The sequence below is a fragment of the Nycticebus coucang genome, chromosome 8, assembly GCF_027406575.1.
Source record: "Nycticebus coucang isolate mNycCou1 chromosome 8, mNycCou1.pri, whole genome shotgun sequence".
NCBI classification, from domain to species: Eukaryota; Metazoa; Chordata; class Mammalia; order Primates; family Lorisidae; genus Nycticebus; species Nycticebus coucang.
Window position 1 is genome coordinate 124,516,022 of NC_069787.1, and position 15,786 is coordinate 124,531,807.

Below are 15,786 nucleotides of genomic sequence, written 5' to 3' on the forward strand. Positions count from 1 at the left end.
TTGTTGTAGTTTGGCTGGGGCCAGGTTTGAACTCTCCACCCTCGGTATATGGGGCCAGCACCCTACTCGTTGAGCCACAGGCACTGCCCAGTTTTGCTCAGTTCTTAAAACCACACAAGGAAGTAAATTCACATGAGGATGCTGAGGCTGAGGCCCTCAGGTGACTGTCTTGAAGGTGCAGCTAGTCTGTCTCCAGAGGGTTGAATGATAAGCTGTAAGGCCCTTGGGAGGCAGATAGAGGGAGGGGTTTTTCCTTTGGTACCAAAACCAGAATCCCTGATTCTAGCCCACATTGTGATGCTTCACCTCCCGAGCCACACTAAAGAAAACTCATTCCCCAGGATGGGACTTGAAGCTGGACCTCGGGAACAGCTCAGGCTCCACACCTCACATTTACCGATTCATCTTTCTCTCCTTTGCTTTTTCCTCGCCATTCCCAATTAGGCACCAAATACTGTCAATTCTGCCTCTAAACTGTCCCTTAGATCCATTCTCTCCTTTCCACTGACCCTCTGCTAGTGATCCCACTCGCTGCTCACCCTGTGATGGGTTTTCCACCTCCCATTCATTCTTCCTTCCTGCAAAAGAAAAGTTGTCTCCAACAGCTTGGATCATGGCACTCACCTGCCCAGAATCCCTCAAAGGATCTAAAGGGTCCTCGTACTTATAACATATAAGGTTTGACATTTAAGTTTGTGAACTCATCTTAGAAAAAGTGCTACATACCTCGTTGTTGAATATCACTCTGGTCATCTTCAAAGTACTCCCCTTGGCCATCTGGTCACCAGAGTGATATTTAGCAAAGAGGTGGCACTTTTTCTAAGGTAAGTTCACTAGCTTAATTGTCCAACGTCATCAAATCCTTGTTTGTTAACTTGGCATTCAGAGATGCTTGCCCTTTCATCCCTCCCTGACTCTGCAGTTTACTATCTCCACTCCAGCCTCTCTGCCCTCACTCCACACAGTCCCTGCAGGCTCCCAGGCTGCCCCTCCACGTTACAGCTTATGCTTGTCTACCAGCCTTCGTCCACTTCTCCCTCTTCCTCACTCCTCAATCTTCATCCCTACTGTTGACCCCAATTTCTTCTTGTGAAAGACCTACTCATTTAGTGAAGGTCAGGCCAGGCCTAAAGAGGTAAAACCAAGAGACGTGCTACTTCCTTTCATTTAAAGGGTATTGTAGGGTTGTTAATTGGCCTAATTTTAATATGTTGTGTCTCGGGGAATATGGGAACCCAAGGCAAGAAGGAGAGATTGGAAAATGACCAGTCAGGGGGGCGGTTAGAACACGAACAGTGTTTATGAATTAACTTTGCCATCCTATGGGTGTGATTCATGGTGCCCCAAAGCAAGCAATGGTAACATCAAAATCACTGATTACAGATCACCATAATCTTTTTAATAATGAAAAAGCTTGAAATACTGTGAGAAGAACCAAAATGTGACACAGAGACAGGAGAGGATGACATTGGCAAAATGGTGCCAACAGACTTTCTTGACACAGGTTGGCCACAAACTTTCAATATGTAAAAAATGTAGAATCTGAAAAGTGCAAAACACAACATATTGAAAAAAAAATTCTCCATTAGACGTGAGACACTTCAGAACTCATTGTTCACATAGAGACTGCTTTCGTCACATTTAATCTCCCCTTCCTAGATAAGCCTGTTTCGTTCCATGGATGAGTCTGTTGCTGTCCTTACCAAGTTCTGCCTCACCTTAGACATGGTGCTTTCATCTCCCCCACCAGACTGTGAATGCTTGAGCCGCGAAAGCCGTCTCTGCAGAGCCTTGTTTCCTCAAAGGCGTATATAGAACTGAGTCTTCAGTTATTGGTGGGAAAATACATGGTTACAGGAAGATCATAATTTTTGTCTATAATAGGAAAAAGTTGTAATATAGACAGATATATATCTTAAATACATGTATTTGCTATATATGTACATATATACACACAGAGAATTGTAGTTATATATATGAGTATTTATAAGTAATAGTCAGTGGTTACTAATACATATCCACCAATTACAGAAATCAGAGATGTTGCCTATAAATCGATATTAATTATAAAATTGTATAAGCCACACTTTCATCACTTGAGATTTGACATCCATCCATCTTTATTTAGTGAGATATTTATAGAATCTACATTGTTCTTTTCAGTTATAAAATGGATAGGTAGGTTAAAAATGTGAAACAGAAAAAAAATAAAAATAAAAATGTGAAATGGGCCAGGCATACTGGTTCATATCTGTAATCCCAGCACTATGGGAGGCCAAAATGAGAGGATCACTTGAGACCAGAAGTTCAAAACTACACTGGGCAGTCCAGCATGAACCCATCTCTACAAAAAAATTTAAAAAATTAGCCAGATGGTGGCATGTACCTTTAGTCCTACCTACTTGGACAGTTGAGTCAGAAGGATTGCTTGAGCCCCAGAAGTTTGATGCTGAACTGAGCTATGTTGCCACCACTGTACTCCAGCCTGGGCAACATAGCAAAACCCTGTCTCTAAAAAGAAAGAAAGAAATGAAAAAACAAAAGAAAAGAAAAGAAGGAAGGAAAAATAAAAAAAAATTCTAATCAGAGTTATTTACAACAGTGAAAATTAGAAAAATCTAAATTGTTAAATGATAAATACATAACATCCATATAGTGGAATATTTTATAATCATTAAAAATATCATTTTAAAAATCTATTTAATAAGGTAGAAAATGATCAAAGGTAACAAGATAAAAAACTATATACATCACTCCAATTTGTACAAATAGTCAACACATTGAATCCCACAAAAGCATAAATGTATTCATGATCTATGTATATATGACTTAATTAAAAAAACAACTATATACATTATGAACCTATTTTGTGAAAATTGTTTGGTGAGATAACAGGTAATTTTTTTTCTTTATACACTTCTACTTTTCCCAAGTTTTTACACTGACAAAAATAGTTTTTATTCTTTAAAACACAAAATGGAAATAAAAAATGATATTTAATTGTCTTATTCCCAGTAGAAACCAAGACTCAAAGACCAAACAAGTCAGTTTTTTATTTCCTCAGAGAGTAAAAAACGACTGACTTCAAGAAACCGCCAGAATGCTGCTGTAAGCTCCCATTTCAAAGAAATGATGTGGTGTTTGTAATGGATAAATTTGAAGAGACAGCCAGTATTATTCTCATCTGTGATATATCATTTCTGCCTCTGATATGATCTTTAAAAAGAAAAAAATCCACTTCCACTTCCCTTTAACTCTCTACAACTATACAGACACTAGTTGGTAATGAAAACATCCTTAAAACCATGCGCCTCATTATTTCACAGCTACTAACCATAAATAATAGTCTCATCTTTGGAGATTATAAATTATTCACATGAAACTAATGCCAAATTAGTGTTTGACAGCCCCCGGTTTGAGTGACAGGCTGCAAGGTAGTGTGGTCAGACTGATACAGCTACCAAGGCAAGCTCCCTGCTCCTCTGAACCAACCAAGCTTCTCTGGTGTAAAACCTGATGCACCTCATCTCTGAACAGAAAAAAAGTCTTTTCCATTCTAGAGCTCTGTTTGGGGCAATAGGTACACCTTGGAAAATAGGAATATTCATAATTTTTAACAGCCAACAAATCATTTTCACATATTTTAAACCTGAACACTTGCCATTTTTCTAGAATTGCTGTAATACTTGAATTTTTTTTTTGCAACATAAAATAGCTTCTAGTCTAAGTGCAAGAACGAAGAACATTTATTTATAAAGCAATATAGGAAAGATCATATTCATTGTAGCCTCTTTCTAGAGAATAAAATTTTACTAAAGGATACAACTATCAGAGCAAAAAAAACCCTAAAAACAAAAACACACACATCAGAACTTGACTCTCAATTGATCGTTTTCATTTAGTAGCAGTCAACCTAGCTCTGGATTCCGTGGGTACATCCACCCACCGCATTGCCTTCCCTTTGGAAAGCTACCTCTTTGCTCAGTTTGTAGCAAAAGATGCTAATTTGATCACACTGATTCCTTTTAATGCAAAGAGTGAATTGTTTTTAGACCACTGGTGATTAATGTGAGTATTGATTAGCTGATCAATAAGGCCACAGTGTCTAATTATTGATAATCCCTCTCCAAATGAAAGACCCAGTGTAAGGAGTCCTAGTTACAGAGTTCAAAATATAAAGTGATTCAATGTGATGCCTGGTAATTGAAAGTCAAACTAATCCCATAAATTAAATCACAGCAATCCATAACATTTACCTGATAAATCCTTTGGAAGCTGTATTTAACTTTCACTATTCTGGACTATTTTTCCCCGCACAAAGCCCTCTGAATGTCTTAAAACACACAATTTGTTGAGGGAAGTAAAAATCATTCTAAAGTGATTTATCTTTATGAAATGAAGGATCCAAGGGCACCACCTCATATTTAAAATATGGCTTCAACTCTGTACCACATCATAGAATGAAGAATAAAGAAAACTTACTGTGATTGCTCGAGAGAACAAAGGCTGTCCCTGATACCGAGACACACAGACCTGGAAAGAACTTCAGAGATGGTGTAATCACCCTCTCACTTGCCTACAAACAGTTGAAGGGACCTGGTGATAGTCACGCCACCAGCCAGAGGGCAGGACAGGATGGAGGATCCAGGTCTGTGACAACCGCTGTCCTTTCCTACTGTGTACAGCGTGTGTAAGCATTATTTTGTGCTAGGGTCAAAAATTTACTCGTCCAGTTGATGGCTGTGATGTGCGATCAAAATAAAGTGTCTTTTATATTCTGAGACAGATTGCAGCTTGCTCTGGGCCCTGCATTTCCACTGGCGGTGTGGAGGCAAGATGGGGGAATTTGCTGATGAAGGATAACTCTCCTTCCACTTGAGGTCACCTCCATCTCCTTCGGGTATGTGCTCAACTTGGAAAATTTCTTCCTCCTCCCTTGCTCCTCCTTGAGATGGTATCTAAGTCTGTAAGGTGCTCATATGGCTCAAAGGCGGTGGGGGTGCCTGAGATCTGGGGGGGGGGGCATTGGCTGCCCACTGGAATTCACTGGCAGGTCCGAACCCCAGGAGTTCTATACTGGTCATTACTAGGGCATACTTACGCTCATCTAGCATTTTTTTCATTTTTTTTCTTTTTCATTTTTTATTCTGATGAATTTGATCCATGTGAAATAATCTACACAATACATGTAGGTCACTATGAAAGTTTTGAGACAGACTGTGTTATGGTCTATAATTTCACTTCCAAAGACCACAGTTGACAGTATCCTTTCTGATTCACCTGTGCAACTTTCAACTTGCTCAGCTAATTGGTGGTATGGGGGGTGGGGGTAGGGAGCTTTGTCTGTTTCAGTCCACGTGGAGTTTATGTTTCTTGATTTTTGTGTATCTCAAAACTTTCATAATGACCCATGTATATATGTGAGTTAGAGAGCATAATAATGAACACTTATGAATCCACCACCAACATAAAAAATGGAATATAACTGGTGCCACTGAAATCCCCTGTCAATCTCTTCCCAGTCTCCTCCACCTGTTTCCACCCAGCTGGCAACGACTTTTGTAAGTTTCCTGTTTTATTATTCCTTTGCTTATCTGTATGAATTTACAATATGGGCATATGTGCCTAAAAATATAGTTTTTGTTTTGCTTGTCTTTGAATATCATATCCTGGTTCACGCTGTATGTAGGCTTTCTTCCTTCCTTTTTTTACTCAACATTCTAAGATCCATTTATTCTTAGCTCCATGAATTTATAAGTGAAAGCCCAGGACGGTGAGAACAGAGTCTTTGAAGAACCTCTTGGATTTGCCTTTATTCTTAAAAAGAAATCCCCTTCCTAAAACACTTCTGCACCGCTGGTGGGATTGCAAACTACTACAACCTTTTTGAAAAGAAGTATGGAGACTTCTTAAAGAACTAAAGGTCAACCCTCCATTTGATCCTGCAATTCCATTACTAAGAATCTACCCAGAAGAACAAAAATCATTTTACCACAAAGGTATTTGCACCAGAAAGTTTACTAAGAGTTCAATTCACAACTGCCAAGTCGTAGAAGACACCCAAATGCCCATCAACCATGAATGGATTAAAAAATTATGGCATATGTATACCAAGGGTTACTATTCAGTTATAAGAAAAGATAGAGACTTTACATCTTTTACATTTACCTGGATAAAATTGGAACAAATTCTTATTAGTAAAGTATCTCAAAAATGGGGGAAAAAAACAAAACAATATACTCAATACTAATATGAAACCAACATATAGATAACCACCTGCCCATAAGAATGATAAAACACAAATATAGTCTAGTAAGGGGGAGGAAGGAGGAGAGAGAGGGGAGGGAGAGCCAATGGCAGGAGAAAGGAGGCTAATGGTGGGGTCTCACCTCCTGTGCACAATGTGAGGGTGCTCAGCACGCCCCCTGGGTGAAGGGCTCAACTACAACTTGAACTTTACCTTAGAATCGAAAACAATGTATCCTAAACATTGGTACCCTCATATTAATTTGAAATAAAAAAAGAAATTCCCCTTCCTCCCACAGTGACAAGATTTCCACATCCTCCTTCTATCTGGCACAAATATCTCTTTCCTCATATCCTGTCCGCCTTGAACCATGTGTTTATAGTAAAGTTCTGTTATACCTATGGGCAAGGCTGCTTACATGTAAAGGGGAGCCTTTAGAATTTGGACAATCTTTCTATTTTACAAGAAAGCCTGCCTTCTTAGACTTCAGCTTCACTCTAGACAGAACTTCACACTAAAACGCCCAAAGCGCTGTGTAAAGTTTTGTTTTCTTTTTAAGCAGCTATGTGAAGCCATCAAAAGCAACCAGAACCCCCAGATGTGAAGACCCAAGATACCAGAGAGAAGAGAAAGGCATTGCGGGTGAGCTTGACTTCCCCTGCTTCCTCTCCTTATAGGGTATTTGCCGATTTGTAAGAGGTCCGAGTGAGGGGCTGGAAAGAAAGTGGCAGCTCAGAGTTCCTGTCAATAGATAGAGGGGTCAATTAAATATCCATGTGGGGGGGAGGATTAATCTTGACCCCCCTTCTTGTACCATACACAGACATCACTGCAGATAGATTTTAGACATAAATTTGAAAAATAAAATAACAAAGCTTTTAGAAGTTGACATAGGAGAATGTCTTCATGGCACTGAGGCACACAAGGATTTCTTAGACAAAATACAGAAGTATCAATCAATCATGAAAGGAAAGATTGATAAAGAAGACCGCTTCGGTGAGGCTGGATGCGGCGGCTCACACCTGTAATTCCAGCACTTTGGGAGGCCAAGGCGGAGGACAGCTTGAGGCCAGGAGTGGGAGACAAGCCCAAGCAAGATAGCCAGACCCCATCTCTGCAGAAACTAGAAAACATAGCTTGGTATGATGGTATATCTGTATTGTTCTATCTACTCTGGATAGCCTACTTTTGCTAGGCTGTAGCAAAAAGGTCATGTGAATCTAGAATTTTTTTTTTTTTTTTTTTTTGAGACAGAGTTTCACTATGTTGCCCTGGGTTGAGTGCCGTGGCGTCACAGCTCATAGCAACCTCAAACTCTTGGGCTTAAGCGATTCTCTTGCCTCAGCTTCCCAAGTAGCTGGGACTACCGGCACCTGCCACAATGCCCAGCTATTTTTTTTTTTTTTTTGCAGTTGTATAACTGGCCCGGACGGGGTTCAAACCCGCTACCCTTGATGTACATGGCTGGTGCCTTAACCACTGTGCTATGAGCGCTGAGCCAGAACCTAGAAATTTGAAGCTATGGTAAGCTATGATAGCACCACTGCACTCCAGCCCAAGCAACAGAGCAAGACCTTGTCTCTAAAACAAAATGAAACATGAGACCACTTCAGATTTGAAAACGTTTTTGATGAAAAGACACCTTTAAGAAAGTAAAAAGACAGGCCAATCATGAAAGAAGATTACTATGAGATATATGTCTGGCAAAGGAATTATATCCCAAACTGGACGGATCTCTTACAAATTAACCAGAAACAAAACTGGCGAAAACAATTTTAATGGTAAAAGCAAATCCCAAAAAAACACTTGAATAGGCATTTTACCAAAAGGATGGATAAATGGTCAATAAGGACATGAAAAAGTGAAAAAGTGGTCAACATCATTAGTCAATAGGGAAAAGCAAATTAAAACCACCAGGAGATCCCACAATACATGCAAAAAATTGCTAAAATGGAAAAAAAAATAGCAGTGAGTGTGGGCACCTAGAATTTTCAATCACTGTAGTGAGAAAGAAATTGTGGTATCTTTATAAAATGAAATGCTATCAATATACAGCAATGAAGCTGAACAAGCTGAAACTGTACGTAGTAACAGACAAATCTCACAGACCTAATTTTGAGAGAAAGAACCCAGATAAAAAGGATAAGTCATGTTATAGAAAGTTCAAAGACAGACAAAACTAATCTATGGGGTGGCAGAAGTTAGACTGTCAGTTACTCTGCTGGACGGGCATGAGTGGGAAGCAGAGAAACTTCTGGGGCTCTGGTGATGACGACCTTCACCTTGATCAGGACGGTGGTTACACAAGCGTATTCACTTTGGACACTTAACAATTTGTGCATTTTGTCAGTATGTCAAAGTCAGTTCAAAAGTTTACTTTAAAAAAGAGCCTATCTTTTGAGACAATTATCTTAATACAGATCAGAAGTCCAATTTCAGAATTTAAAAGCTAAAATTGAATTTTTGTCTTTTCCTATTGTTATGACAGTGCTAAGCTTCCCCAAAGGATTGGATGCCTCTGGCTGGACAGAGAAGACTCATGTAAAAAGAAGGACAAAAAGGGAAGGAACATTAATATATTTCAAAAATATTATCCCTGTTATACTTTTTGTAAAGTCCAGAATCAAAAGAACAGAAACAGATGAAAATTAAAACTGTGATATAATTCTTTATAATGGCAAAAATAGCTTTGTGGTAACAACAATGTAAAATTTACTAAAATTTACTAATTTACTAATTCTATATTACTAGAATATAAATGTCTTAACACAATAACTAAGAAAATGCCGTGAAGGCTATGCTAACCAGTTTGATGAAAATATTTCAAAATGTATATAAAACCAGCACATTGTACCCCGTGATTGCATTGATGTACTCAGCTATGATTTAATAAAAAAATAGACTTTTCTATTAATGTGTACATTTTGGTATATACATTCTGGAGGAAAATTTGGGGAAAATTTTTTCAAAGTTCATGCTTTTTGACCTAATATTGGCATTCCCAGAAATCTGTCTTAAAGAAAAGAGTGCAGGAATTTATCTACAAAGATTTCCTTTGCAATTTTGTTTAAAATGTAAAGAAATGTGGAAAACTCTATCCAGCGGTAGGGAAATTATGATACATTTATAAAAGTATAAAAGTATAGAAAAATACATATTAAGAAGGAATTATGTTTATACTTTATTTTTATTTTTAATTGATAGCAATAGTATTTTTATGGGGTACAATGTAATGGTTGGTACATTCCACGTTGGGGAATGGTTAGATAAGCTAATTAACATATCCATCACCTCACATACTTAACCATTTTTTGGTAGTGAAATCTAGGGTTTTTTAAATAATTAAAGCATATAATACATCATTATTAACTGTGACTGCCTTGCTGTGTGATAGATCTTGAAAACTTATTTCTCCTGTCCGACCGGAACTTTGTACCCTTCGGTGACATTCTCCCCATTGCCCACCTCCCCACACCTGCATCTGGTAACTGCCATTCACTCTCTACATCTAAGTTCAACTTCAGACCCCACATGAAAGTAAAATCATGTGGTCTTTGTCTTTCTGTGCCTGGTTTGTTTCATTTAGCCCTACGTCCTTCAGCCTCACTCATGTTGAAAATGGCAGCCTTTCCTCCTCCTTTTTAAAGACTGACTAGTATTTCTTTGTGTGTATTATTTTCTCTATCCATTTATCTATCAATGGACACCAACTGATTCCATACCTTGACGATTGTGAATAATGCTACAATGCTTATACTTTATTATATGTAAGAAAAAGCATGCAATTAAATATAAGTAGACATCATAGTTTTCTATTTTGTGAGTATGCACTGAAGAAAAATCCAGAAAAGTATAGTTCGAAGAGGAGGTATTATTTCTGGGAGGAGGAATCCTTCATTCATTGATTAATTCAATACTTAATTTATTTATTCAGTACACCCAGCCCGATGTTAAAGAACAAGCGTGCAAAGATAGACAAGTACTGTGCTGTTATGGAAATTAAGGTCTGGAGGAAGCTACAAAGCATCTCTCACCTCATCCCCTAGTAGCCACCTGAGCAGGGCCCCTAAACCATCACAGGCGTAGAGTTGCTCAAAGCATTCACAGGCAAGATGCAAAAGCTTTTTAACAAGCTTCTCGGCTACAACTTAAGGACATTTCCAATGGCTTTTGCTCAGCAAAGGTGAGAAAGGGTTGTTCAACTCCCATCTCTGGTTGCTCCACATGAGGAATGGAAATCAGAATTTAAAATTGTTAGATAATTTCTAATAGCCAAGAGGGTCACGGTGTCATTTTTGTGTGCATCTGAGTTTGTTTTACATGGTGAGGCCAGGCTCAAAATCTAAAAAGAGCAGCACAGAGACATAATCAAAATGAGAAATTTCAGAATGAGATTTATATTTGGTCACTTTATTCATTCTTGATCTGAGTGCCCGTAGAATAATTTTTCGATAACTATAGACATGCCAGAGTCATAACCTAGTGTTTAAAAGCAGAGACATTGGGACCAGGCTTCCTGGATTCACATCCTCAGTCCATCATTTTTGAGTGTTGTGACGGACGGACAGTTACTTCAGATCATTGATCCTTGGTGTCCTCATCCAGAATACATAATGGTAAACTAGCATGCTCCTCCGAAGATTAAACGTGATGGTGAGAAGTTCTGGAACAGGGCCTTCCCAAAAGGTAAGTTCTCAATTCAAATGTATTAGCAAGAAAAGAACAAGTGATCCCATCACAGGCTGGGCAAGGGACTTAAAGAGAACCTTCTCTGAAGAAGACAGGCGCACGGCCTACAGACATATGAAAAAATGCTCATCATCTTTAATCATCAGAGAAATGCAAATCAAAACTACTGTGAGATATCATCTAACTCCAGTAAGATTAGCCCATATCACAAAATCCCAAGACCAGAGATGTTGGCATGGATGTGGAGAAAAGGGAACACTTCTGCACTGCTGGTGGGAATGGCCACATCTATGTGCATCTTAGAATGGGTACAGGTGAAACTTACTAAATGCAGAATACACATGCCTACATACAGTAACTAAGAAAATGCCATGAAGGCTATGTTGAACAGTTTGATGAGAATATTTCAGATTGTATATGAAACCCGCACATTGTACCCCTTGATTGCACTAATGTACACAGCTATGATTTAATAATAAAAATAAATTAAAAAAAATACATTCCTTTTGGAAAGATGTTTGGAGAACACTTAGAGATCTAAAAATAGATCTGCCATTCAATCCTATAATTCCTCTACTTGGTATATACCCAGAAGACCAAAAATCACATTATAACAAAGATACTTGCACCAGAATGTTTATTGCAGCCCAATTCATAATTGCTACGTCATGGAAAAAGCCCAAGTGCCCATTGATCCACAAAAGGATTAATAAATTGTGATGTATGTACACCATGGAATACTATGCAGCCTTAAAGAAAGATGGAGACTTTACCTCTTTCCTGTTTACATGGATGGAGCTGGAACATATTCTTCTTAGTAAAGTATCTCAAGAATGGAAGAAAAAGCATCCAATGTACTCAGCCCTACTATGAAACTAATATATGGCTTTCAGTTGAAAGCTATAACCCATTATAACCTAAGAATAGGGGAAAGGGGGAGAGGGAGGGGGGAGGATGAGCAGAGGGGAGGGTCATTGGTGGGATTACACCTGCGGTGCATCTTACAAGGGTACATGTTGAAACCTAGTAAATGTAGAATATAAATGTCTTAACACAATAACTAAGAAAATGCCAGGAAGGCTATGTTAACCAGTGTGATGAAAATGTGTCAAATGGTCTATAAAACCAGTGTATGGTGCCCCATGATTGCATTAATGTACACAGCTATGATTTAATAATAAAAAAGTTCTCAAAAACTATTTATTAATATTATATTCTCATTACAAAATGATCCTCTTATTTAATAGAAACAAAAGATTTCTGAGAATACTGAAGTCTCAACAGACCCAAATTAAGGGTTAACCTGGAGGCAAAAGGGTCACCTTGCTACATGACCTACCAGAGTCTGTCTGAAATTTGAAAATTGAGCAATTAATTATTTGCTTAGCTTGTTCAATTTAGATAACTAGTATGGGTTATTAAAACATTTTTCTTCACAAAAATCTTTCTTTTTCTTTTAAAACATGTCCCCTGTTCTCCACTTAATATTTGCCAGTGGAGCATCAATTTTCTGTATCCCAGGCTGCCCAGCACCATCCCAGCCCATCGTTCCCTGGCAACTCCCGTCTGATTGTGGCTTCAGAAGAGCAAGGTGGTGCAAAGACTGCTTGGAAGTGATGTAGACACCGAAGAGGTCATGTTTGACAATTATTTTTGCCCTGCCAGTCCCCAGGCTCATGGATTATTTACATAGTACTTTAGAATTGCAGGATCAGATCATATAATTCTCCTTCCAGGTGTCATGGTTGGTTAGATGGCTCTGGTTACAGCCTCATTCATTTAAGTCACAATAATTCCATATGCACAACAAGCATGGGGCAGTGTGAGGCTGGGAGGTTTAGGAGTTGCTGTGCCTAAAATCCATGATCCCTTCCTTCAGTGCAGTTGAAATCCCATCCCTTCTTTTTTACAGCATCAGAAAGGAGGAGGGGGGCTAAACGGGGGAGGGGACAGAGAGAGGAAGGAATCTCATGATCCTATGTCACCCCTCAGCTCCTCTCCATTCCTTTGTTTTCCTTTTACAGGAAATGTCTCCATATAGGTAACTCAACAACCTTTCTTCTCATTCCCTCTTGAACTGTCTCAGTCAGAGTTTCATTCCTACCACACTGCGGAAACCTGTCCTTCCATATTTCAAAAGCAGTGATCAACTCTCATTGGCTCTGGCCCCATCAGCCTCACTTGATCACCCCCTCTTTCTGGAAATGCTCTCTTTGTAAGAACATTCTCCATTCCCCTCTCTATTTCACTGCCCACTCTCTCAGCCTCCTTTTTCTGTTTCCTCCTCCCCTTCCCAGCACCTGAGCATCCACGTGCCTGGCTCCTGCCTGTGCATGTTTCTCTGGTGCTGTGGCTTTAAACTCCATCTATAAACTAATGATTCCCACGTGTGTGTCTCTAGCCCTAGTTTCTCTTCTGAGCTCTACTGCCTAGTCATCTCCACTTCATTTCCATCACCCCTCAAACTAATTATTTTGTCATGCTCTGCATTTCAGTAAATGGTGCATACTAATCTTAAAACTTTGAAGTCATCCTGATTTCTAATTCTCTCAAACCTCTCATTCAGTTTATCATCTAACTCTCTCCTTAATGTATCAGCCTCCACTGTTACCACTCTGGAACCATCACGTCTCAGAAGACCACTCAGCATCCCCAGCCAGCACTGATTCTCCCATGGACCACTCTGCATCCCCAGCCAGCATCACTTCTCCCATGACCACTAAGCATCCCCAGCCAGCATCACTTCTCCCACGGACCACTCCCCATCCCCAGCCAGCATCGCTTCTCCCAGGGACCACTCAGCATCCCCAGCCACCATCACTTCTCCCACGGACCACTCAGCATCCCCAGCCAGCATCACTTCTCCCACGGACCACTCAGCATCCCCAGCCAGCATCACTTCTCCCATGGACCACTCAGCATCCCCAGCCAGCATCACTTCTCCCACGGACCACTCGGCATCCCTAGCCAGCATCACTTCTCCCACAGACCACTCAGCACCCCCAGCCAGCATTGCTTCTCCCAGGGACCACTCAGCATCCCCAGCCACCATCACTTCTCCCAGGGACCACTCAGCATCCCCAGCCAGCATCACTTCTCCCAGGGACCACTTGGCATCCCCAGCCAGCATCACTTCTCCCATGGACCACTCGGCATCCCCAGCCACCATCGCTTCCCCCACAGACCACTCAGCACCCCCAGCCACCATCACTTCTCCCACAGACCACTCAGCATCCCCATCCAGCATCACTTCTCCCAAGGACCACTCCCCATCCCCAGCCAGTATCACTTCTCCCACGGACCACTCAGCATCCCCAGCCAGCATCACTTCTCCCATGGACCACTCAGCATCCCCAGCCAGCATCACTTCTCCCATGGACCACTTGGCATCCCCAGCCACCATCGCTTCCCCCACAGACCACTCGGCATCCCCAGCCAGCATTGCTTCTCCCACAGACCACTCAGCACCCCCAGCCAGCATCGCTTCTCCTAGGGACCACTCAGCATCCCCAGCCACCATCACTTCTCCCAGGGACCACTCAGCATCCCCAGCCACCATCACTTCTCCCAGGGACCACTCAGCATCCCCAGACACCATCACTTCTCCCAGGGACCACTCAGCATCCCCAGACACCATCACTTCTCCCAGGGACCACTCAGCATCCCCAGCCACCATCACTTCTCCCAGGGACCACTCGGCATCCCCAGCCACCATCACTTCTCCCAAGGACCACTCCCCATCCCCAGCCAGCATCACTTCTCCCAGGGACCACTCCCCATCCCCAGCCAGCATCACTTCTCCCAGGGACCACTCCCCATCCCCAGCCAGCATCACTTCTCCCAGGGACCACTCCCCATCCCCAGCCAGCATCACTTCTCCCATGGACCACTCGGCATCCCCAGCCAGCATCCTGGTCTCTATTCCTGTCCTTCTACAGGCCATTTTCCACCCAATGTGATCAAGTTAAAACATCAACTGGATTTTTCCACTCCTCTGCTTAGAATACTGTAGAAATTTCTGATCACACTTGACATAACTCAGAGTTTCTCGTCATAGTCTGTGAAGGCCCTACAATGTCGAAGGCCATCATCTCCTCATGTGCTTACTCCACATGACCCTCCAATACACTGATCCCATCAGGACCTTTGAACTTGATGCCCCCTTCTCCTTGGATGTTCTTGTCTGACACCTGTGAGGCTGACTTCTCTACAGCATTCAGGACTATGCCAGATGTCACCCCTGGCCCTCAGAAAGGCCTTTCGAATCACCCCTCATGCTCACACCTGCCCCATCACTCCCTGTCACATCGTTCTCTTTTATTTCCTTACTCTGACCACGACCTAATTCATGTATCTGTTTACTTGTTTCTTGACTGACCCTCCCCCAGAATAGGCACATACCAAGGGAGGGGGTGGTCAGGGGCCATTTGTTTTCACATGGGCCTGACTCCCTGCCATTGGCATGCAACTGTTTCTTCCTAGATATTTGCATCTTTATCCTTGAGTCTAGAGCCATGCCTGGAACATAAATGTATCGAGTAGATGAATAATAAACATTTTGCTTGATGGACTACAGAATGGTCAGTTGGGAGGCTAAAATTTCATTCAAAAGGTGCATCTTTTCCCTGTGGGGGGAGGGGAGCAGAGAGAGGAAGATATGAAGAAGTTGTGAAGTATGTGTTCACTTCCTACCTCCCTGATCTCTAACTCTACTGGGAGAAAGAGAAGGTTCCAGGGACTCTGTGATAGGCTGTGAGAGTTTGTCTGGGGACAGGGCTCTTGGTCCATGGACCTGCGCTGGCTTCAGAGCACCGGTACTAGAGTTCTGTCCCCAGCACAACTCTTGGGCC